This window comes from Halichoerus grypus, chromosome 10, assembly GCF_964656455.1.
Source record: "Halichoerus grypus chromosome 10, mHalGry1.hap1.1, whole genome shotgun sequence".
NCBI lineage: Eukaryota > Metazoa > Chordata > Mammalia > Carnivora > Phocidae > Halichoerus > Halichoerus grypus.
In genome coordinates, this window is record NC_135721.1 from 134,051,921 (window position 1) to 134,077,622 (window position 25,702).

Sequence of the window (25,702 nt, forward strand, 5' to 3'; positions counted from 1 at the left end):
TCTTCCGCTCAAGGTTCATGTTTATTATTATTAAAAACTCATGGTGGTCGGCCAACCGCATGAGCTGCAAAATTCCTAGAGCCAGGGGAGTGACATGTTGAAGTAGTTTTTCTGTGGTCATGCTTCAGGGTAGAGAAGGTTGGCATGCCCGAAGAGCAGCCAAATCCCCCCCATCCCCCCTAGTCAGCACACGTGCAGAGGGCACTCCCAAACTTCACAAAAACCTACCCTGGTCCTCCTTCCTCCCCTGGGCTGTCCTTTGCTGGAGCTACAGAATTCCTGAGCCCATGCTCCCATCCCAAACCTGCTCCTCCCCATCCTCCATCACAGTAACTGGCACCAGCACCATCACCCAGGACTCACTCCTGAGCCACTTTCCCTCATCCCCTGCATCCAATTCAAGTCCTGCCTGCTCTACCCCAAAAGCATCCATCAAAACTTCCCACTTCTCTGGTGCTCTACCACTCCCGCGCTAGCCCGGCTCACCAGACATGCTCAGCTGAAGGAAGATGCAACACTTCTGCTCTGTTCACCTCCCACCCGCTTCCCAGCGACAGCCACACTGATCTCTCTATAACCTACATCCGATCTTGTCACTCCCTTGCCAAAGCCCTCCAATGGTTTCCACTGCACAGAAAATACAGGTGCCTGTCTGGGCTTGTTCTTTCTCAAGACCCAGGAGCCCAGGTAACCTGGCTCCTCCATCCCCATCATCTTTGCTCACTCTGCTCCACCTTGCTGGCCTCCTTTCTCCTTCTGGGACATGCTGGGCTCCCTCCCACCTCCTGGCCTTCATACTTGCTGTTCCTCCTGCCTGGACCATCTTTTCAGGACTGGCTGCTCCCCCTCCTCTGGGTCTCAGCCCAGAGCTGCCTCCAGAGCCACCCTCCCTGCCCACCCACTCTGGCTCACTCCCACCCTCATCACCCCCCCTGCCATCAGTCACAGTCTTCTTTTCTTTATGGCCACCTTTGCCAGCAGCAGTTGCCCTTGTATATTTATCTGATTTTGTAGCTTCACGCCCACTCCCTACCCCCAAACAGAATATATAGGGTCTTTGAGGGCAGAGGTTCTTCCCTCCTGCTTTCCTGGTGCCTAGAGCATCGCTGGGAACATAGAAAGTGTCCGATAAATCTTTGACACTTCTGTGACTCTTCAAATTGGAAAAAATCCAAAAAAGAAAAAATCGTCTAGTATAGGATAGCAAGGTTTAGTAAAAAACAAACAAACAAACAAAAAAACAATATGCCAGTTACATTTGAATTTCAAATAAATGATTAATAATTTGTTTAGTATAAGTATGTCCTATATAATACTGGGACATATTTACACTAAAAAACTGTTCATTGTTGACCTGGGATGCAAACACCAAGTGGGCATCCTGTATTTTTTCTGGCAACCCTAATCTAATAGAACCATCCTTTTCTGCTGAAGGCATTAGTCCAAACCCGGCTGGGAAGCTTCCTAGAAGTATCGACCCCCAGGCTGCACCCTAGACAGATTGATCAACCTCTGGGCTTGGGCCCAGCTGTTCCATGATTCTGAGCATTGGCCAAGTTGGAGGAGCCTGGGGCTGAATGTCTCAGCACACATGCAGCAAGCGGTCCCCCAGCTTCGAGGGGTGGGAAACTCACTGTCGGCGGTGGAGAACTCTGGGTACAGGGAAGAACTCCCATTGTCCTCTCTTCTCTGGATGGAGGGAAGCCAGCCCTAGCCCCGGGCTACCTGGCCTGTCCCAATGTTGTTCCAAGGGTTTGGTCCTAACCCCTGGAACCTTATTTGGAAATAGGGTCCTTAGAGATGTAATCAAGTTAAGGATCTTGAGATGAGATCATCCTGGATTTCGGGTAGGCCCTAAAGCTGGCGATCTGTGCCTCATGAGGAAAGGGAGATCTGAGACAGGAGGACAAAGAGAGGAAGTCCGTGTGAGGACAGAAACAAAGTGGAGACGGAAGCCACCAGCAGCCAGGAGAGGGGCACAGAACGGGTTCTCCCTCCGAGCTTCCAGAAGGAACCAACCCCTCCAACATCTGATCTCGGACTTCTGGCCTCAGGAAATGTAAGAGAATACATTTCTGCTGCTTAAGCCACCGGCTCATGGGACTTTGTTACACCAGCCCAAGGAAAGGAATACAGTCCTCAACCAGATGAGGGGGCAGAATGAGGGCACCAACTGCGTCCGTCTTATAAACCCTCCCCAGAGTGGCTGGCACTTTCCTGAGGATGCAATAAGAGCTTAATAAAGACCCAAAGATGGGCTGAGTCCAGTTTATGGCCATTTACCATAGCACTCTAAGATCTTAGGATCAGGTAAAGGAAAGGCAGTGTTGTCTTTTGGTAGCATCACCCACAACAGGCTTTGCTGGAAATTGTTCTTTGTACAAGGTCTTGAAATGTACGTCCCAATGTGAAATGCACCCACGTGATCACTCTCCGGCAGGGGCTCTCAAACTTGACCATGCATCACCCAGAGGGCTTGCTAAAACATGGTTTGTCTTACCCAGACCCATGACCCAAAGCTTCTGATTGAGTAGGTCAGGTATACAGCCAAGAGTTTGCATTTCTAACATGCTCCCAGGTGAGGCTAATGCTGCTGGTCTGAGGACCACATTTTGAGAAGTGGGTATAGGCGCTGATGGGTGGGAAGAATGTGGGACTGTTTCCTCAGCGAGGCATCATTCACTCAGGAAATACTTGTTGGTCCCCTGCTCTGTACCAGGAACCATGCTCAGCCCTGGGAATATAGAAATGAGCATGGCGCCCCCATACATCTCCCCAACCTCCACAGTCTGAGCCTGAGTGGGCTCCCTGCGTCCACTCCTCCTGCTCTCACAGTGCTCTCGGAGCTGTAACCAAGGTGATCTCTGAAAACCCCAAATCCTACAGTATTCCCTGTCCTGTTGCCCTCAGCCTGAAGACAAAGCAGCAGGTGTCTTTGGAAAGCATTCCACGTACAGCCAGGGCTGAAGACCACTGCCCTGTATGATCCGACCCTGCCTCGTACATTTATATCATACAGATTCAGTTTTCCCACCAGTCATTCATTCAACAGATGTTTTACTAGGCAACAACTACATGCTAAGTACTGAGTGGTGAGCAGGAGCTTATGATCTGTGCAGAAGGGATATACTAAATAAGTAGCAGGCAAATATATAATATAATCAAGACAAGGATGAATATCAGGAAGAAAGCAGGAGAGGAAGAAAGCAGGGAGGGGTGGGACATGGGGAGGTGGGAATATGGACATGGGTTGGGGTGTCCTCTCCCCCTCCTGAATGAGGTGAGAGAGTGGAGCATAGGGGCATCTGGGCCAAGCAAAGAGAACAGCATGTGCAAAGGCCCTGAGGTGCGAGCAAGCTTAGTGCTTCGCCAGTGGCAAGAGCAGAGTGAATGGGAAGGGAGGCAGTAGTGGGCCACTGGCCTTGCAGGAGAGGTCGGGAGTGTGAACACCTGCAGTGGGGAGGTTCAGAAGGCTTTGGGCAGGGACATGATGTGATCTGATTTTTCTTTTCACAGTCAGTCTGGTTGTGGTGTAGGACAGGCCCGGAGGGATTGGAAGAGCAGCAGGGATCCCAGCTGGGGGCCTGGACCACAGTAGCCCCATGGAGGTGGGGAGAAGCCCCAGACCCGGGACACACTCTGCTGTGGAGTAGACAGGCTCGTGGGGAGGTGCACCACTCATTGTTCTTCCCTCAATTCGCAACACCCCCTCCCAGCTGCACAGGGCACCTCTGCTTCCTGTCACTGCTACAGCTCCGAGCTTAGCTACTGCCAGCCCTCCAGGAAGCCTTCCTGACCCAAGCTGGGCTGGAGTCCCCTGGAGCCGCTCTGCACCCCACCTTGTATCCCTGAGGCCTCTCCCTCCTCCCTCCCTAGCCCACCCCCCAAATGGAGGAAAAGGAAGCCCCGGAATTCAGAAGGGGGGAGGAGCATATGGGAGGTACCCTTGTCAGGACAGAGGGCAGCAAGGTCAACACCAGACTGAGGGGGCCCCAAGGTTCACGATGAGGCCCCCACCTTGCCCCCAACCTTCACCCCCTCCCATGAGACATGACCTCTGCCACCAGCAGCGAGAATTCCAGATTAAAAGGCGCTTTGACTTTCCACAGCAGCCCAGGCAGTGAAACGTCCCAGACATAAGACACTGGGGTTTGCAATCTGTGAGGAGGTGCAGGGGTCCGAGGAGAAGGAGCTGCCCAAGAAAGGGGTGAGGAGGATGACAGAGACCCTAGAGCCGGGACCCTAACTCAGCAGGTGTCTGCGGTGGTTCTGCCAGGTGCGGAGGGAACGCCCCTTACCCCTCTCCATCAGGACATCTGACACCCTCTTCCTGGGCTGGGGCTGTTGGGGGCTGTCCCCCGAGGGCCTCAGGGGACAGGCCCCAACAGCTGAGTGGCCTCTTTCCACTCCCTCCTCCCCCTCCTCAGAAGGTAACAGAGAGACCCTCCATGGGACAAGCCATCATGGGTGACATCCAATCACAGCCAGCTAGTCCTGTGTGTAACTAGTAGTAATTACAGAGTTCCATCTAGTCAAGGAAAGGAGGGAGGGTTGGGGGCAGGGTGCGGACAGGCCATTTTTCTGCATCCAGTCTGATAGACAAACACTATTAAGCACCCGTAGCTCTCCTTTGGGTGGGGTAACTGCCCCCCCAGGCTATGTGGGGGCTACAGAAGGCAGGGGGGCTCTCTCTGGAAGGAAGTTGAAAAGCCCTACAGAGAAGGTTCCATCTGAGCAAGTAGGCAAGGTCATTTGGGACAAGGTGCCACCCCTTCCTGACCCCATAACCTGCCTTCAGGTGGGCACTGCCTGGCCAGCTCACACTGGGAACTGGGCCTCCTCAGGCGGCCTCCGAACAACCCCCAGGCCTGTGATGGGCCCCCAACTTCAGTCCCTGCAGAGACACTCACACCCCCAGTTTTGGCCACAGGCTGTCCTGATAGCCACCCAACCCTGTCATCATCCCAGCTCTGATCCTCCCACAGTCCCCAACCCCCAGGACAAGGAGGGTCCCTCAAAGGACAGAGGTCCTGGGCAGGCATAAAAGGGCCCTTTCTCCTGCCCTGAAGGGCCCTATTGTCCTCCGCTGCTCACAGGACTTCTTTGTATGGGGGACAGGGCGGGTGGGACTCATAAAAGAAGCCATGAACTGACTAGTCCCTCCGTTTGCTATAAATCAAAGCATGTCCCCTAAATTCCAGACAGTTCCCCCAGATTACCTTGTCCTCCACGTGGCTATGTCTTTCCAGGACTCCGTGGGGCAACAGCAGAGGACGCAGAGGCCGGGGGTCAGCATGGAGTAGGAGGTGGAGTCTGTACTCGGGGAGGACCAAGCCTTAGCACTGGAAGTCCCTCCCCCGACATCAGGAACCCTGTCAGTCCTGGGAAAACGGACACTGCTGCCCCCACCCCACCTTGTTGCTCCCACTTCCAGAGTGCTCTGGCCTCAGTTTCCTGACCAGTAAGCGGGAATGGAGAGGGAGTGTGGGGTGGGTTTACACGCCTGCTCTCTGGAGCCTGGATGGAATCCCCAAGGTACCACAGCTGAGAGCCAGGACCAGCCGCCGGCTCCTCTGAGTTCTGGTCTCTTCACCTGCAAATGAGCATTAAAAATTCCTAACTCAGAGTGTTGCTTCTGGAATCAACTGATTTATGTGAAGTGGTTAAAACAGCAACTGGTGCATGGCAAGTGACGCAGTGGCTTTTAGACAATTAATTATTTACTTTAACTATTCACCTAAGTGGCCCAAGCTCTCATTTTGCCTATAATGAGAACAAAGGGCATTGAAGGTCATTTCAGTGGCATTCAAAAGAACATCTGCTTATATGCTGCTTATGAGAGACACACCTAAAATCAAATCACACCATCCCCCAGGCAAAATACAAAGAGGTACGCACAAGAGCTATGCAAAGAGACACACACAGAGATGTATATTGTGTGTGTGTGTGTGTGTGCGTACATACCGCAAACCCAAAGAAACAACTTCAAAAAAGGACTCTTGGAAAGATTAAGCGATAGAATTCAAGACATAAAGTGTGACAAAGAGTTTATTTTGTATTTATATATATAAAAGCCAGCAACCACAATGATGATACAGTAGTCAAGAATCTTCATGTATTAAATAACATAGTGCTAAAATCTAGGAAGAAAACAGATTCGAGACATTAAGCTTAGATATTTCTTCCTGCAGAAAACCTCCCAGGATGCCTCCCGGCATCTATGGGTCACTCTACCTGCCTCGTCACAAAATGTATGTCAGTATTTATAATGACCTGTTTAACCACCCATCCCCCACTCCCACTGGTATTTTAGCCCAGTTGGCAGCTGCTGGGGTGGGGGGCTCAACGTCTGTCTTGCTCATTTTCTTCAATGCCCAGCGTAATGCTCACCAGTCTACCAATAAATATTTGTGAAATGTATGACACATAGATACATATTCAATTCTGTATCCCTAAGAGAACACACAATTTTTTTCAAATGTTTGTGGCTGTTTGTAAAGATCCACCATACACATGTGGCCAAAGGAAAACTTTAATAAATATCAAAATGGAGAAACTATACAGATGACATTCTCTGACCTTATAATGAAAGGATAAACCAAAATTTAAAAAACAAATAAAAAATTCCAACCTGCCAGAAACTAAAAATCACTTTTTGAAATTGCTTCAGTCAAAGAAGAAATCGAAACTGAAATTAGATTTTTTTTACAAAATATGATAGAAACAACAATCCACATAAAAATGTATGGGATGTGGCCAAGTCTGCACTCTGAGAAAAGAAATGAGAGATTGAAATGTTTTCATATTTGAACAAGAAATAACTAAACTTAGTGAAGAAAGCAGTCAAAGCAAAGAGCTAAAAAAAAGAAAAAACGAACCCAAGGAGAGCAAGAAGGAATTAATAAAGATAAAATAAAAATTAAAAAATTAGAAAACAGAGAAAAACAGAATTTATGAGCATATCCCAGAACATGCTCTTTGAAAGGCACATGAAATAAACATATATGTTGAAAGTTCAACATATAAACAGATAGATATGGTCTCTTCACAACTGCTTTTTTTTAATTATAAAATATCTAGGAGTAAACTAAGAAATAACTGCAAAATCTATAGGAAAAATCCCACAACATCTTATTAAAGAACATTCTAGAAGACCCCAATACACAGAGATACAAACAGTGTGTTTGGATGGGGAGACTCAATATTTGTAAACATACCAGTGTTTCCTGAATTAATAAGTGAATTTAATGTAATTCCAATCACAAGGGGGTTTCAGGGTCAGAGAGGGTTTAGAAAGTGGGTATTCCATTTTCCTAGGAAAACAAAGGCATGAGAAAAACAAAGCCAGCTTTGGAAAATAAAATGAAGGAAGCTGGATAAACAAATAGTGGGGGGGCCTCGACAGCTGTGGCTCAGAGCAACCATGGAGGAAGGAGTGGACATGGTCCTGGGCGCCCCGCACCCTGTCCCTCCCGCATCCTCCCAGCCGGCCTGGCCACACCAGCACGCAGCCAGCCGGCCACCCCACAAAAAAATGCTCTGACCCCCCGCAGTCCTTCTACCGGATGAGGCCAGCATCCTTTCCCTGCCCCACCCCACTTGAAATTATGCCGAAGATTTAAAATGTGGTGCAGGTGTCTGAGTCCCAATTCAAGGTGTGATGCTGTCGCTCTTGCTACGGGGCCAAGGAGAAGAAAGAAAACCATGAAAGTTGGGGGCAGACCCAAAGCAAAGAAGGGAGTGTGACCCTTGCAAAATCAACTGACTTTAGGGCACATCAATCCTTGCCGGTGTGTGCCCGGAGCTCGGGCACGCCCCCCAGCCAGGAAAGAGGGAGAACATCAGCTAGACCAGTGGGGACCGGGGTCTGTCGCTGCTGGACTGAAGCCATCTGTACCAGGGGAAGAAGCAAAGACATTGAAGATGCCCACATCACTACACGTTTTGCAAATGGAGACCAAAATAATTGAGCAACATGGTTCCTGCCAAGGAGAACAGGTTGGAAGAACTAAAGCTTTCACAATCAAGAATGGAAACCATCGAATGACTAGAAATTACTGAAAACACGAAATGCCAAGGAGGTTTTTTAAATCTATACTTGGTAGACACATTCAAAGGTCTGAAATATGAATTCCCAGATGCTTGGAGTGAAAAGAATGTTCTAGGGTCCAGTCCCCAGAGAAAAGAACTATTTCTTCCTTGTCAGTCCCTGCAAAAGTCCAGGTTCTAAGCCCTCATTGGCCAGAACTTGGTCACAAGCACACCCCTGAGCCAATCACGGTGGGCAGGGGGATGGAACCGGCTGATGGGTTGAGACCAGGGTCTCCTGCTGTCCCTGAAGATGGGTGGTGCCAACTCCACTCGGGCCAGCGGGGCTCCGAGGAGAATCCAGGTGTGTTTGGAGGCAGGCAAACAAGACAGGTGTGAATTATAGGAGAAAACGCCCATCAGAGTTTACTTCCCCCAGAAGAGAAATGCAAGGCGAGGCCTCAGGCCTTGGGACAGGTCATCTTTCACTGAGATTCATTTAGAAGCAAAAATTCAGAGACATCTGGGTAAGGCTGCCCTAATGACCCACTCAGCCACACAGTGGTCCTTCCATGAAGGCAGCCTCTTGCACCCACGGCCCTCACCCCATGGGCAGCCCACGTGGACAGTGACAAGAGCCCACCTGGACCCAAAGTGGAAGAGCTCATTTGCCATCTTCATCTGCCATGACCACAGCAGATGCCCTTCCCGCCAGGGACAGCAGGAAAGTTCTCAGATGCACCCAAGGGTGCTAAGGAAGCCCCGAGCAGCCCCGGCTACTGCCCAGACCATGAAGGCGTTGTTCAAACCATGTAGAGGACTGTTTCTGAGCATAAGACGGAGGCACGTTCCTCTGAAGCATGGCACCCAGCTGGCTAGCAGTGGGGTACATCAGGAGAGGGACAGAACGAGCTCTCACCCCAGAAGGTGGCAGAGGACACCTCAACCTGCGGCCAAAACTGCGAGGTGCTCCATCTGAATCTGCTTAATTTATGAATTTTCATCAACTGGCATTCAGATGAATAGGATTTTATTGGAACAGATCGAATGTTCAGGGGAGATGAGTATGCACACAGTGTCATTTGGAAGCCAACCTGCCAGGCAGGCAGCAAATAATAAGAGGCAGGTGCTGATCTGCGCGCCAGGCAGTGCACGCATCTCTCTCTTAGAGTATGTGGCTTGGCCTTTATTGGGGTCAAGTCCATCTCCCCGGCAGCCCATGACTCCTGCAAGAAAATGGACCATGTCTTCTTCCCCTTGGAATTACTCTGTGCCCAGCAGAGAGCATGGGGGGGCCAGTAGGTGCTTGACAAGTGTTTGTGGACTGAAGGAAAAGAGGAAGTGAAGGAAGAGGGAGGAAGGAGGGAGGTGAGAAGCAGGGGATGGAGGGAGGAGGGAGGGAAGGAAGGAGAGGGGAGAAAGGCAGGAGGAAGAGGGGAGGAAGGAGGGAGGGAGGAGGGCACATGCAGATGTCTGCTCTCTTCAACCAGAAATGTGGTCTGTGTGCACAACCCACCCAGATCACATGGCCCTTCTGTGGTTGAATGGGGACCCACTTTTTCTTAGTTTCCTGAGGATAATCTTCCATGGAACTGGCTTTTTCCTAAGAATGAGTGTCTTAGCAGCAGGATGGTGGGGCATCCAGACCAAGGCTCCTAAGCCACAGTCCGGCCCCCACCTTCAGCCTTGCACACCTGTCCCCCCCAGGGCACCCTAGAAGGGCGTTTGCCCCTGCTGTTGTTGTCACCGCGGTCATTGTCACTGTCCTCACTGTCCAGGTGCCTCTGTCCCTCCATCCCTCTGAAACAGCTGCAGCCACAAGCGAGGAACTCCAGCCTCAGGTCTTCATAGAAACAGACGGGTTTTTTTACTGGTGCCCACTCCTCCATTTCTTTCCAGCCCCCCTCCCCTTCCAGGGATTTTCACCTTCTCTTCCTGCCAGAGGGAACCTTCCGGAGAGCATCAGAGCACTGGGGCCAGGTGACTTCACAGGAAAAGAGACTATCATCTTGGCATCTTCATTCTTTCTGGAGGCGGTCTGTAGCTAGTGCCCTTTGAATCCAAGGCCAGCAGTGGGGCTGCTGGGGGTCTGGGTTTCCAGGGCAGCCTTTCCCTCCCCTTCCCTCCCTACCTCATCCTACCCTGGAACAAAGACACATTGCATCTGCAGAGAAAGTTCCAGCTCTTCCGTGGGGTCACTGCTGTGTCTACCCCAGAGGACGCTGCTGGCCAGAGCCCCTTCTAGGGGCTCCTTAGAGTGGGGGGTAGGGGGTGCTCCCAGAGGAATCACTGCATTTCTAGTTGTTATCATTTCAAAACAGCCTCAGAGAAGACACGCTGGGGCACCTGGGTGGCTCAGATGGTTAAGCGTCTGCCTTCGGCTCAGGTCATGATCCCAGGATCCTGGGATCGAGTCCCGCATCGGACTCCCTGCTAGGCGGGGAGCCTGTTTCTCCCTCTGCCTCTGCTTCTCTGTCTCTCTGACTCTCATGAATAAATAAATAAAACATTTTAAAAGAAAAGAAAAGAAAAGACACGCTGTCCTAGGGAAACGGGCTCGGGGAGTATTCATTTCAGGAAACTCATCCACCGTTCTTTCCTTTACAAAGTCCTGGGGCTGCGCGGCCACACGGCTGTGGAACCGGATGGATTTTGGCCAAAGGCTGGTTTCAGCACAGCCCTGCCGGTGCCCAGTGGCCTTTCCAATTGCTCTTTCTCTCTGGGTCTCCATGTCTTCCTTCATCGCAGCAGAAACTGGGCCATCATCCCTGGGATAAATTAATAAGTAGCGTTTACACTGAATCTTATATTTTAAAAGCACTTTTATTGCATGTCCCTGCTTGAGCCTTTAAGCCAGGTACTGCTTTTATCCTTGCCTTACAGCTGAGGAAACCGAGGCTCACAGCTGAGTCATCGAAGATCCGGGTAACCGTGGAGAAAGCACTGAGCTGACACTGATGGACACCCTGTCCTTGAAGAACAGACACAGCATTTAATTCCATAGCTCATTGTAAAAATGACAAGTAAGCTAAAATTAGCCTCTCAAACCAATGCTGCATTTTAGTGCAATAACCACCCAGATTACCTCTCTTACCAAAATGGGATCCTATTGCAAATACTTGTTTCTAGCTGGCTTATTTTCCACGGTGATCACTGGTCGCGTGGCGTTTCCTTGTGCGGCTACTAGACGTGTACCCAACCAACCCCTGTTCTTGGTCATTTCCTGCTTTCCACTGCGCGATGTCTGGGGCCAGTCCTCAGCCCTCCCCAAGGCGCCGGGCGGCCCTCCCCTACAGGGAGCCTTGTCCCAGTCATTGATTCGGAGAGCCTTTGCGACGACATCTAAAATCAGTTAGCATGGCCATGTGCCTGACCCCGTTCACTTCTTGTCACATCCCCGAAGGTACAGGAGGAATGAAGAGAAGGACCCAGTGATGGTTCTGAAGCCTGGACCCGTGAAGGCAGCCCCCTGCACCCACAGCCCCGTGAACACTCCTACCACGCGCGGCCCATCTCAAGCAACCAATGCGATGTCACTGGGCGCACGCAGAGTTGGGGAGAGCCGAGCACATGGGCGCCCCTCGCTGGTAAGAGGTAGAAGCACATCAGTTGGGATGACTCAGTCAAGTCCTCCACACTGGCTTCCAGAATTCCCCAGCCGCACAAGCTCCAGGTGCCCTCAGTGATCCTTGGCTTGATGACACCTGGCTTCCTTCCCTTTCCTGTCTACTTACACCCGTATGGAGGTTCCCGGGTTCATGTTCCAAATGAACTGTGTCTATGAGAGCCTGTGTCTGGTGGGGAATCAACTGGAGGACTCCCCCCCCACACACCACCAACACAAACTTCAGAGCAGTGGACAATTTTGAACCTGAAATCACAGTGGGAAGGCAGGAGTTCAAGGCAGGGATGGGAATTACTTCCCACAAATGTTCCATCAAGAAAAACTCATCTCAAGCTGGCTGCCACAAGGAGGTGCCCATGAAATTTGGGGTTGGCTGCAGGCTGAGCAAAGAAAGGGATGCCTTGGGGCGCCTGGGTGGCTCAGTCGGTTAAGCATCTGCCTTCGGCTCAGGTCATGATCCCGGGGTCCTGGGATCGAGCCCCGCATCGGGCTTCCTGCTCAGCAGAGAGCCTGCTTCTCCCTCCCCCTCTATCTGCTCCCCCTGCTTGTGCTCTCTCTCTCTCTCTCTCTCTGTCAAATAAATAAATAAAATCTTAAAAAAAAAAAAAGAAAGAAAGAAAGAAAGAAAGGGATGCCTCCTCTCTTCAGCATCCCTGCTGAAGCAGAGAGCAGGAGCATCTCCCACAGTCTGGAACCCAGGGAGGAAAAGGTATTTCTCCGCACTGTCCCCGCCCTGCCCCTGCCCCAGTTCCAGACTCCCTCACCTCCCACCTGGACCAGAACAGCAGCCCCCACATGGGTCAGTTTCGCGCCACACGCCGCCCCCTCATTTTCCACCCTGAACCAGGGTGTCCCCTGCTAAGACATATGACCATGCTGACCTCTTTTTTCCCCTGCTTCAACGAGCTCAGCTTCCACACCATGGCTTCTGGAACCTTCTGTGATCTGGCGCTGCCTCCCTCTCCAAACCAGGCCCCAGGCCAGACCTTGTTATTCCTGACCCCTTGCCTCTCCTTGTGCCACCCCCAGTGCCTAGAATTCCTCCCTTCCCCTCTTTGCTCAAATCCTTCTCATCTTTTCAAATACAGCAAGAAGAGTCTCCTCCTCCAAGAAGCCCTCCCTAACTTCTGGCCTGCACCAAACAATATTCCTATTCTTTGGTTCCCAGGAGTCCCTGCGTACAGTGCTATTGCCTCATGCAATCCACTGGGTGGTAATTATGTGTTCGTGCCTCAGTTTCCTCTAGGAGACTTGACTTCCCTGAGGGCAAGCTCTTTGTTTTAATCTTCGCTACACCTCCTAGCTTAGCATCTGTTTGGGAAATGGTGGGTACTTGGTAAGAATTGTATGTCCATTCATTCCTTCCTTCCTTCATTGCTTCTGGCTGCAGCGATATCTCCATTCTTTCCACGACTGGTAGCTGAGTAATGAGGTGGCACGGTCTGGTGACACCAAAATTATTGTGTGTCTGTTTTGCTAAATAAGATAGTGGTGCCTCTGGGTCTTATGGAGTGGGGTCTCTAACCTCAAGGAGTCTACCAGGAGATAGGATGTACATATCTAGGTGTTGGATCAAGACACCTCGAATTTTAACCTGCACACAAAACCCCAGGATTCCTGTTAAAGTGCTTCTTGTTCAGCCGGCCTGGGGTTGGCCTAGGCTCCTACATCCCTCACCGGCTCCCAGGTGACGCCCATGCACCGGCCCGAAGCACACTGCAGAGCCGGGAGCCAGGCATTTACGCAACAACGTGTGGCAGGCCGTAGCCAAGGGTGGGGTTCACGGCGCATCCCCTGCCACCCCCCCAAACCTGGTATCTTGCTTGAATTCTCACTTTTGTGTCCTAAGTGTATTTACAAGTAACTTTTAAAAAACTGTCTTAAAGGAAAAACAGGCATCCCTTCCCCCAAATAAAAACTACCCACGAACATAAATACAGTGGAATTCTCTGTGATGCTCTCTGGCTACGGAGCCCCACCTGAAGTTTCTGCGCCTGCGTCCCCCTCTCTCTTTGCTGGAAGGCGAGGGAAGTAGGAAGAGCAGATTTGCACCCCACTGAGACTTTCCCCTTGAAGCGGTGAGAGCCGTTTAAAAGAACAGAAAAGCGACGGTTGCTCCGTTTGTGGTTCCCGGCCGTGTTCAGCCACACCCGTGCGCCCAGGCAACAACAGGTGTGCGCTTCAAGAGCCCCTGCACTTGATGCGTCCAAAGGCCACTCTGTCCGGCCCAGTCACGCTCCAAGCTCCAGAGGACCTCGGCCAGTTTCAGAACAAAGCCGGAGTGTGCAGGGTGGGTTGACCAAGGGCGGGAGGGAGGCAAGACTAGACGCTATTTGGCTCCAGAATCTCAGTGCGTGGTCATCACCTCGCAAAATGCCTGCAGTCGTTCAATCCTCGGACGGGCTGATCGCACTTATGACATTACCCAGCGCGACGTCAACAGCTGCCCAACTCAGGTCCAAGGATCTCCCCACCCCCCGCCCCATTATAATTGCTTTAGAGAAAGCCTGCCCACAGGCTGCAAGATGGAAGTAACAAACGTGGAAATAAATGACGTTTCGCAAGCAGCAGAGATCTAGCTGTGACTCTGTGTGGGGAGCCCACAGCATTGCATAAATTATGGTGACACTTACCCAGAGGTTTTTGCGACACCAGACTTGCACCATCGTCCCAGGCTGCAAGGTAGGGAGCTGGGACAAGGGTGAACAGAGGACTCGGCGTCACAGAGGGAGGGGCCAGGACCAATCCAGTCATTCGGACCCAGCAACAAGAACAAGTCCTCAGTTGGACTGAGCTGGTGCACCTGCCCTCAGGATGCGTGGCCAACCCAAGGGGCACCTGCTGCTGGTCTGGAAGAGGCTGCGATCACAGACTCAGCCTGAGAAAAGTGCAAATGAAGCAGTCCCTCCCACCCTGGAAACCTTGTAGTGATGGGAAGGACATCTTCTGGTTTTGCTTGCCCTATACCTTTTTCCCTCTGGTAAAAGATTCCTGGCCTTCTTGGGCTGAGATGGGGACGCGCCCGCCTGATGATGGGTAAATTTATGTGTCAATGTGGCTGGGTCATAGGTTGTCCAGGCATTTGGTCAAGAATGATTTTGGGTGCGTCTGGGAGGATGTTTCTGGGTAAGACTAACATTTGAATCCATAGACAAAGCACATAGATTGCCCTCCCCAGTGTGGGTGTGTCTCAGCCAATCTATTCAGAGCTCAAATAGAATAAAAAGGCAGAGGAAGGTTGAGTTGGCTCTCTGCCTGACTGAGTGGGGACTTAGCTCTTCCCCTGCCCTCAGGGTTCCTGGTTCTCAGGCCTTCAGACTCAGGCTGGAATCAACACCGGGGGTCCTCCTACTCTCGGGCCAGCAAAGAACCTTGCCAGCTCTGCTGGGTCTCTAGCTCCAGCTTGCAAATAGCAGATCATGGGACTTCTCAGCCTCCATAATAGCATGAGCCAATTCCTTATAATAAATTATATATATATATATATATATATATATATATATATATATACACATACATATATATATACATATACATGCATATATATATATATACACACACACATATATATATATATATATTCCTTATTGGTTTTCTCAGGGGAACCCTAATACAGTCTACTTGGGAGAAGACCTGCCCTGGGATGCCATCGTAACCCTAGGCTTCCCACTTTGGTGCCAGAAACATGATAGACACTCTCAGACATTTGTCAAGTAAATAAATATTTCAAGAAAGCCACTTTGACCCCATGCATGAAACCCCCATCACTACATAGCCCACCACCCACACTCAGTAAATTAACATGTCACAAAGCCTCTTTTACTGTCATTGTCCCTTAATTTTTTAAGGGTCAGTGGGAGTCAGAAAGAGTTGCAGCGAATTCCTGCACCATCAGAAGGGCTGGGTGAATATCCTCTGAAGATAAACTAGGACAGCATTTTCTTCAAGTTTCTCCAATATTTTTACCCCAGTCTGTCTCTTTTCCTTTTGCTTTTGATTCGGAGAGGAACACGAGCCCACCAGGAGACAGAGAACACAATCCAAACCCCAGGTGCTGATTTCAAAGCAAGCATCAAACCCTTCAGCCTCCTTTTTGGCTGGTAAATAGAAACTCCTGACACTGCAAGACAAGGCGTGGAGACAGTGGAGGCCCCGTTGCTAAGAAAAATGACAGGTGAGGACTCTGCTTTGAGCCCCCGGAACCCGGAGGCCCCCAGGGCGGGCTACCTGTCTGGGTATTACGACGCTGGTGGAGCAGGCTGCCGGCTTGAGCGACTCAAAATCACCAGGAAACCGGGTTCTGCCCACCTAGCTTCCTTTTCCCTGACCTCTTTCTCCCCGTGAAGGTAATATAGAGCCTGAAAACTGAGATTGGATGGGGTGTGGGGGGATGGAGTTTACAACTGCCCCGAAAAGATGAGTGTTTCATGAGAAGAAATCCACACTGAGATTTCATCTTCCAAGATTGACTGGGTCAAAGTCTGGAAGTGAACACCACCTCTGACCAACACAACTGCCTCGGTGGCCAGCCAGGGATGTCACGGTCAGTGAGCTAGACAGGAGAGAAAAGAGATTGGTGACACCACGGGGGGCTGAACGCCCCAGTCCCCATCCCAGAGGACCCTGCACACAGCTCCAGATGATGCTGCCTTGTGGAGAACACAGCCTGGTACCCGACCTCTTGGTTTTTCAGGAGTAGTGAGATAACTGTATTAATTCAGATCGCCCAAGGATGAGACCTAGTCACATTTTTTTTTTTTAATGTCCAGGTGCTTGGCCCAGGGAGCCTCAGATGGATCCTGCCCTCAGGCCAGATGTTAAGCAGAGAGTTTGATCCATGAGATTTGGGGAACAGACATTTGCCAGCAGCGTGGCTCATATGGTTGCATGTCAGCTTCTCTCGGGTTCTCATTAATTCCAGGGTGGCGAAGTGAGTTCTCTCTGTTACTGAAAAATGTGTTTGAACAAACATGAGAGTGACCCGCTCATTCTGGGTTCTCTAGGACTATCCCAGTTTTAAAATTGAAAGTCCCTGTGTGCCAGGGTCCTTCTTGGGCCCAGGAAAACAGTTGGTCACCCTAACAAAGAGGCGCATGGTGAGCCAGTGGGTGGCTGCTTGGGAGCTCATTAGCTTGAAGAGGAAAAGACCCTTTGGGGAACCATGGCGGTCAGCAATGGGGACTGTGCCATGGATGAGGTCAAATTTGGATGATGTGAAGCCACTGAGATCGAGGGGCTGTTTGCCCAGCATTTGGCCCACTTAGACCGACAGGCTAGGGAATCCCTACTTTTTTTGGCCAGCAGCGCCTGGCACGTGAGTGACTGCCCTGCCCAACTTAGACCCACTGAATTACCTCCCCCAAAGAATTCGGCTTTGGTGCTCAGGAGCCTAAGTGGTCTTTTTTGGCAGATAAGTTCAAGCAGGCACCTTAGGGTGGTCAGATGCTCAGAGGAGAGGAGAAAGCTGGTATTAGGGGCTGAGTGATACCCCCCCATTCATATGTTGAAATGCTAACCCCAGTACCTCAGAATGTAACTGTATTGGGAGACAGGTGAGTCTTTTATATAGGTGAGTAAGTGAAAATGAGGTCACCAGGGTGGGCCCTAATCCAAAATGGCTGATGTCCTTATAAGAAGAGACTAGGACACAGACACACACAGAGGGAAGACCACGTGAGGACACAGAGAAGACAGCCACCTGCAAGCCAAGGAGAGAAGCCTCAGAAGAAACCAACCCTGCTGATACCTTGATCTTGGTCTTCCGGCCTCCAGAACTGGGATACCATTAATTTCTCTTGTTCCAGCCTCCCAGTCTGTGGTCCTTCGTTATGACAGCCTGAGCTATTATAACCGGCCAGTGGGGAAGAGGAGCCTAGAGGTAAAGCAGAAATGAGAGTCATGTGTTCCATGGAGAAGAATTTTTCCAGGTCCTGGTTCTGAACCTTCATGGGGTCTGACTCTACTTCCTGGTCTTCAGACCTCAGCAATAACAAACCCCCTCTTTTTCTTAAGCTAGTCAAGTGGGTTTCCGTTACTTACAACCAAAAAAGCCTTCGCCATATAATTTGGTCTTGTGATTCCAACCGTTACCAGGAGACCTTATTCCTGGGAAAGTCCTTGGCCCATCAGGAAAGGGAAATTTAATACAAAATGCTTTTGTGGTAGACAGGATAATCACCTCCCAAAGATGCCCACATCCTAATCCACGAGACGTGTGCATTTGCCACCTGCTGTGGCAAAAAGGGACTTTGAGATGTGATTAAGTTAAGAGTTTTGAGATGGGAAGATTATTCTGAATTATTTTGATTATCTAGGTATGCCCAGTGTGATCACAAAGGTCTTATAAGAGAAAGAGGGAAGCAGGAGAGGCAGAGATGGAAAGATTAGAAGATGCTACGTTGTCGGCTTTGAAGACGAAGGAAGGGGCCCCAAGCCGATGGGTGCAGCCAGTCTCCAGCAGCTGTAAAAGGCAAGAAAGCATACACCCCACCACCCAGAGCCCCCAGAAGGAGTGCAGCCCTGCTAACACCTTGATTTTGACCTCCAGAGCTGGAATAAATTTATGCTGTTTTAAGCCACTAAGTTTGTCTTCATTTGTTCGAACACAAATATAACTTTGCATAGTGGGTTGTTCATAAGCCCAGACCCTAAACTTGTTTCTTGTTTTTTTTCCCCTAAACTATTCATACTAAAGATGGGTCAGTTAAAAAAAAAAAAAAGCACCTAAGTTTTGAATTCTGGCTGAATTCAAAAGAGAAAGCACTTAACAGATAGAACCAAAATCTCACAGCCAGGTGAATCTTCAAAAGCAGATTCCCTACCCTTTCTCTTTGCTGCCCCCTTGCCCTCAAACGGTTTATTTTTGGAGCACAGCAGGAGGGATGTCGGAGAAGAGCAGCAGCTCAGCCTTGACCTCCCGCCTAGGTCATGGGCCAGCCGGGGCACCCCCCTCCTACAGTGACAAGGCACTTTGGAGGGGCTTCAACCCAAATGTGAGTAAAACAATGTAGAGAACCTGCAGTCAGCTTTCTCAGGCGCCGATGCTTTGGGCTGGTTCTCAGCCCGTCTCCCAACAGGTCCCCCGCCCCCACCCGGAGTGACATCGCGGGCTCGCAGAGTGGGCTGCAGGGAGAGAGAATGTTTTGCCCACGTCTGTGCTATGGGTGCAGTCACAAACCCCTCAGACTGGAAAAAGCAGACAGCTGCGCCCGGCAGGCTCCCATGTGCTGGCTCCATCTGCTAAATCATTACAACGGAGCCTTGGCAGTCTGCAGAAAAACACATTTGTTTTCTTCATAAAGAGGAAGAGTCAACTTTCCTGGCGTCCTCATAAGTTTTTGCAATTACTTTAATGTGCAAAGTGCATTGTACGAAGGCAGGAACAGGCTAAGGGGCCAGGATGCAGGCTTTCATTAAGTTATAGTCTATGTTAAATTAGCCGCTCACTAGCCCCGGTGGCTTAAGCACCGATTCACGGTAATAAGACACATTATGCCAAAGCTCACAACAATGTTCCGACGCTCAGCGATTTGCCTCCCGTGCTAACACAGGTCTAGGGGTAACATCCTACACGGTGGGCTCTGGGCTGGCCGCTCAGAGAAAGCAGACGGTCTTGGGGACAGTGAGTCACATACAGTGCTAGAGTCACCAGGAAAAAGGAGAATGAGTCCGTGAAAGCTGAAAAGCAGGGGTGTCCCAGCTTCTGAATCCAGAGAGACGCCTTTCTTCCCATCCTTTTAATGTGTGATAGAGAATCTGTCCCAGATGGCAGATTTCACATACTCATCGTACCCCAGCCCACCCCCACCACTCCCCCAAAGCGGAACTGACAGGAGCCATTGAGACCGAATGTCCACTCTGTCACTTAGCGTGTGACTCGGCTTCCAGTTTCTCATCTGTTAAATGGGCGCATCCATTATAGGTCCTCCTGAGGGCTGTGGAGGGAAGCGAGGAAGATCTCTACACAAAGGACTTAGCACGACTTGTTTCAATTCTGCTCATAAATACCCATTATTATCACCATTATCACCTCTCTGTAACTATGACATCAGATACCTTCCAAGCTCGTGTCACCCTTTCAAATGCAGCCTTGACCTTCATTCTTAACGGGTACCATTGTCTGTGGGACTTAGAGCAAACCACAGCTGGTGGGCCAGACCCTGCTGGCCACCTGGTTTTGTGCACCTGTTGAACTAAATAACAGCTTTTACATTTGTTAATGGACAGATAAAGATCAAAAGAAGAATATTATTTTGCGACATGTGGGAGTTAAATGAAATTCAAATTTCAATATTTACAAATAGTTTCATTGAGACCCAGCCATGCCCATTTACTTTTTTTTTTTTAATTTTTTTATTGTTATGTTAATCCCCATACATTACATCATTAGTTTTAGATATAGTGTTCCATGATTCATTGTTTGTGCATAACACCCAGTGCTCCATGCAGAACGTGCCCTCCTCAATACCCATCACCAGGCTAACCCATCCTCCCAACCCCCTCCCCTCTAGAACCCTCAGTTTGTTTTTCAGAGTCCATCGTCTCTCATGGTTCGTCTCCCCCTCCAATCTCCCCCCCTTCCTTCTTCCCCTCCTGCTACATTCTTCTTCTTTTTTTCTTTCTTAACATATATTGCATTATTTGTTTCAGAGGTACAGATCTGAGATTCAACAGTCTTGCACAATTCACAGCGCTTACCAGAACACATACCCTCCCAGTGTCCATCACCCAGTCACCCCGTCCCTCCCACCCCACCCCCCACTCCAGCAACCCTCAGTTTGTTTCCTGAGATTAAGAATTCCTCATATCAGTGAGGTCATATGATACATGTCTTTCTCTGTTTGACTTATTTCGCTCAGCATAATACCCTCCAGTTCCATCCACGTCGTTGCAAATGGCAAGATCTCATTCCTTTTGATGGCCGCATAATATTCCATTGTGTATATGTACCACATCTTCTTCATCCATTCATCTGTTGATGGACATCTTGCATGCCCATTTACTTATGTATAGTCTCTGCTGTGAGCAGAAGAGCAGAGCTGAGTAAATGGCCACAGAGACATGTGACCTGTAAATCGGAAAATTTTGCTATATGTCCCTTACAGGAAGTTTGCCGACACTCGACTGAGGGAATAAAACCTTTATCTTTGGAGTCTTGCTCAATTTCACAGTTGATGTTGAAAAACCCCAAAACCTGACCTATTAGGACGGATGCGGGAAGCAACTAGAAAGATAGCCATTTTTAGGCGTGCAGTTACATCTCAACCAATGACAACATTGAGAGGGTCTTGTGGCTTGGATTCTTGGGAAGGACCCTGGCATGGAAGCCGTGTTTGAAACCCAACTTTGTACCCAGCAGGCCGTGTGACTTCGGACTGTTGACCAAACCTCACTGAGCTCTCTGCTGGAAATTGAGGTATCCGTCCCTTTGGCACAGGGTCATCAGGACAAGTGAAATAAATGGCACCTACTCTGCAAAGGATTGGATGCTCTGCTGCTGAACAAAACTTGTTGGCGCCCTCCTTCCAAAGTTTGTCTTTGTGGTCTGTCAAAAAAGAACACGTACCAAATGAGCACATTTTTTCTAAGCCGTGAAAACTGCAATGGGCTCCAGTTTTGACTCCTCCATGTAAGGAGCCTGGGAGTCATCACTCCCACCCTTACAACAGTAACAACACATAAATAAAAAGCTGAACAAACTGAAAAATTGATTACTTTTCTTGGACCCACCAGAGAACTGGGCTTCTGAGATAAACTGCTGCTCTGAACTCTGGACAGATGGATGGATCCTGAGCCACAGCTGCACTGTGCTTACCTGAAGCAAAAAGTGCTGGAGCCATAAGCAGTAGGAAGAGTTAAGTGCTAATTCTCCTGAGTTGCTAAAGGCTGAGTATAAACTGGTGAGAGTGAAGAACCCCGGGGCAGTGGGGAGGGTTGCTGCAGGCTTGGGGAGGGGCCCACAATTTTATGAGCTTTTTTTTTTTTTACCAGGAACTCCACCAGGTTCTTACTGTGAAAATCCCAAAAAGATCCTCTCCTGGCTCTGGCAGGGGAAGGAAAGAGTAATCCCCATTAATTACACTCTAGAGCCTTCTCCATAAGGAAAGCCTACTCTCCAGGGAAAGGACTTTGCCAGAGCCTTTTCCCAGCAGGGGAGGGCTTCATCTTCAACCCCCTCCAACCTCCCTGTCTCACCCAAGGATGGGTGTGTTGGGGAGACACACTTGTGAGGGTCACACACTAGACACACAGGCCCACGGGAAGACAGATTTACCTGAAAATTATAGAACACGCCCGTCCCCCACTCCTTAGCACCACACCAACGGGGCTCCAGTAAGTATAACAGCAGGGATTACAACTGAAGGCTCTAGGACACAGGATCTCTAGGGCAGAAGTTAGGGAAGTTCAAACTCAGGAAGGAATTAAAAAACAAAGAGTCCAGAAGAATGTGAAGCCTCTGGCACCTACAGCTACAGCAAACATGAAACATAGTGAACTCTGAGCCAGATTTTTTTTCAAAGATTTTATTTATTTATTTATTTATTTATTTGAGAGAGAGAGAGCACAAACAGGGGCAATGGCACAGGGAGAAGGAGAAGCAGGCTCCCCGCTGAGCAGGGAGCCCAACTCAGGGGCTCCATCCCAGGACCCTGAGATCATGACCTGAGCTGAAGGCAGGAGCTTAACCAACTGAGCCACCCCGGCACCCCTGAGCTAGATTAAAATAAATCCTCACACTAAAGGCCCATTTGCCTCAATATCCATTACTTGATACAACATTTCTGGCTTGTGACACAAAATTACAAGGCACACCAAAAGAAAAAGAAAAAAAAACAGCCTGAAGAGATAAAGCAGGCATCAGAACCGGACTCAGATATGACACAGTTGTTGAAATCAGCAGACAGGGAAATCTGAATAACTATGATTCGTATATTAAGAACCCTGATGGAAAAAAAATAGACAATTATGCAATACAAATGGATAATACAGCTAGAGAAACAGAAATTCTAAGAAATAATCAAAAAAATGCTCAAGATCAAAACCACTCTAACTGAAATGAAGAATGTCTCTCATGCGCTCAATAGACTGGACACGGCTGAGGAAGGAGTTAGTGATCTTGAAGATACATCAGTAGAAACTTCCCAAACTGAAACACAAAGAGAGGAAAGGATAAACATGGAACAGAATACCCAAGGAGTGTAGGAAATTATCAAAAGATGTAACACATATGTAATTAGAATGCCAAAAACAGAAGAAAAAGAACAAAGAGTGGTATTTGAAGAAGTAGTGGCTGAGAACATTCCAAGTTAATGACAGATCCCAAAGCATAGATCCAGGAAGATCCACAAAACTCAGAGGATGCCGAGAAGCTACACACCTAAGCAGATTATAATCAAACTGCAGAAAACCAAAGACAAAAAGAAAATTTTGAATGAAGCAGGGGTAGGGTGGAAAAACCTTATCTCTGAAGGAACAAAGACAAGAATTATATCAGAAACCATGCAAGCAAAAAAGAGTAGAGTAAAATATTTAAAATGTTGAATTAAAAAAAAAAAAAAAAGACCAACTTAGAATTCTATATTCCCATAAGTTTATCCTCCAAAACCACTAGAGAAATAATTTCTCATATAAACAAATACTAAGGGAATGTGTTGCCAGGGTTCATGCTCTCTGAGAAATGTTAAGAGATTTTCTTCAGGCAAAAAGAAAATGCTAGAGGTTAGAAACTTGGATCTACATTTTTTTTAAATTTTATTTTATTATGTTATGTTAGTCACCATAAAATACATCATTATTTTTTGATGTAGTGATCCGTCACGATTCATTGTTTTCATATAACACCCAGCTCATCTACATTAAAAAAAGAAAAAGAAAGGGTGTCAGAGAAGACATAAATGAAAATAAAATCCTTTATTTTTCTTATTTGTATTTAATCTAAAAGATAACCATGTAAATTAGCAATAGTTTCTTAGTCAGCTTGGGCTGCCAGACTGGGGGGAAAGGAGGGGCTTAGCCAACAGACATTTGTTTTCTCACAGTTCTGTAGGCTGGAAAGTTCAAGATCAAGGCTCCAGTTGATTTGTTTTCAGGCAAGCATCCTTCTCCTTGCTCTCAGATGGCCATTTTGTCCTCACATGGCTTCCTTGGATCATTCGCATGGAGATAGAGCAAGAACAAGCTCTCTGATGTCTCTTCTTATTGCAACACTAATCCTGTGGGATCAGGGCCCCACCCTTATGACTTCATTTAACTTTATTTTTTTTAAGATTTTATTTATTTATATGTCAGAGAGAGAGAGAGTGCACACAAGCAGGGGGAGCAGCAGGCAGAGGGAGAAGCAGGCTCCCCACTGAGCAGAAAGCCTGATGTGGGACTGGATGTCACAGGGTCCTGGGATCATGACCTGAGCCGAAGGCAGATGCTCAACCAACTGAGCCAACCAGGGTTCCCCTCATTTAACTTTAAATACCTCCTTCTAAGCCTTGTCTTCAAATTCTGTCATATTGGGTGTTAGGGCTTCAACACATGAATTGTGGAGGAGGGGGGGACATAATTCTGTACAGAGAAAACAGTAACATTTTATTGGGTGATTATAGCATGTGAATAAGTGAAAGATATGACAGCAGTGGAAGAGGGAATAGGAGGGAGGAATTGAGAATTTTGCATAATGAAACATCTGCATTACACATAAAGCTTTACAGAAATATTTGAAGGTGGACTTATAATAGTTAAACATGTATCCTGAGAACTCTAGGGCAACCACAAAAAAAAAGAAATGTTTTTAAAAGAAGTAAAATTGACACTGAGAGGAGATAAAATGGAATTATATCATGGTCGATTAAAACCAGAGAAGGCAGAAAGCTTTTGGTAATGGAATAGAAACCAGTTCTATTAATAAAATTATATCAGTGGTTGATGTTAATAAAATTATATCAATGGTTGATATCAATAAAATTTTATCAGTGGTCAATTTAAATGTGAATGTCTAATACAACAATTAAAAGATGGAGGTTGTCAGAGTACCTCAAAACGAGACCCAGTGTATGTTGTATACTAGAAATACACTTTAAGCATAAAGACTCTGATGGGTTAAAAGTGAAGGGGTACGAGATAGCATCCTGGGAAGCTGGTAGAGCAGGAAGCATCAGGAATCTGTCTCTCCACCTAGACAACAATTGCTCTGGCAGAATCTGTCTAATATAACTATTTGGGAACTCTGGGATCTACTGAAGGTTTGCAACTTCCAAAGGAAGGCTTGGACAGTAAATTTTGGTTAACTTCAGTCAGTTTCAGCTCTTAGCACAATAGCAGGTCCCTATCCCCACCCAACAAATCGTGCTGGGAAACTGGATAGGAACATGCAGGACAATGAATTTTGACCCTTAATTAGCCCCATATACAAAAATCAACTCAATATGGCTCAAAGACCTAAAGGTAAGTCTTTAGGAACAATAAAACTCTTAGGGGAAAAAACAAAACAAAACAAAACAGGACAAAAGCATCATGATGTTGGATTTGGCAATGATTTCTTGGGTAGGACACGCAAGACAAAAACAGCAAAAGAAAAATAGACAAATTAGACTTCACAAAAACTATGACCTCTCAGGATCTGTCACCTGCAGTGCCTTCCCAGTCTAGATTTGCAAGTGTGTGTTGTGTATTCACACAGAGAAACACAGATCTACATAAAGACATGTAGGGTGAACTAAATGCACATGTGCTGATTGGGGACACACTCAGACATAACACACACAAACACAGAGAGTTTGCAGGCACACATTCTTCGTGCCTATACAAATACACTGCTCTTGTAATGATAGCTAAGATTTATACAACACTTACTCTATATCTTAGTTTCGTGTCCCCTCCCAAAACAACAGAGCCTGAGAGAAGGATCTGTGCATAAATAATTCATTTGGGAGGCAATCCCAGGGAGCAGGAATGTGGGAATAGGAAACAAGGAGGAAATGACACCACAGGGACACATTGTTAAGGTCTCCCAGAGGATAATTGTGTTCAGTCCTGCCCCTAGCCTTCCAAAGGTATATA

The 25,702-nt window shown here is 48.3% G+C and overlaps 2 long non-coding RNA genes across 2 annotated transcripts in view; both read right to left on the bottom strand.

Annotated features, from left to right (window-relative positions):
- LOC144379177 (uncharacterized) overlaps nt 1-14,361 on the bottom strand; it is a 32,142-nt gene extending 17,781 nt beyond the window's left edge. The window contains exon 1 of the long non-coding RNA XR_013441545.1: nt 14,287-14,361. This is a non-coding gene — a long non-coding RNA (uncharacterized LOC144379177). The remainder of the gene's footprint in view (nt 1-14,286) is intronic.
- LOC118537069 (uncharacterized) lies at nt 9,432-14,117 on the bottom strand. Its single transcript, XR_004917938.2, has 2 exons — nt 12,535-14,117; nt 9,432-10,994 (listed from the first exon to the last, which is right to left on the bottom strand). It is a non-coding gene; the product is annotated as an uncharacterized LOC118537069 (long non-coding RNA).
- Nucleotides 14,362-25,702: the final 11,341 nt, after the last annotated feature.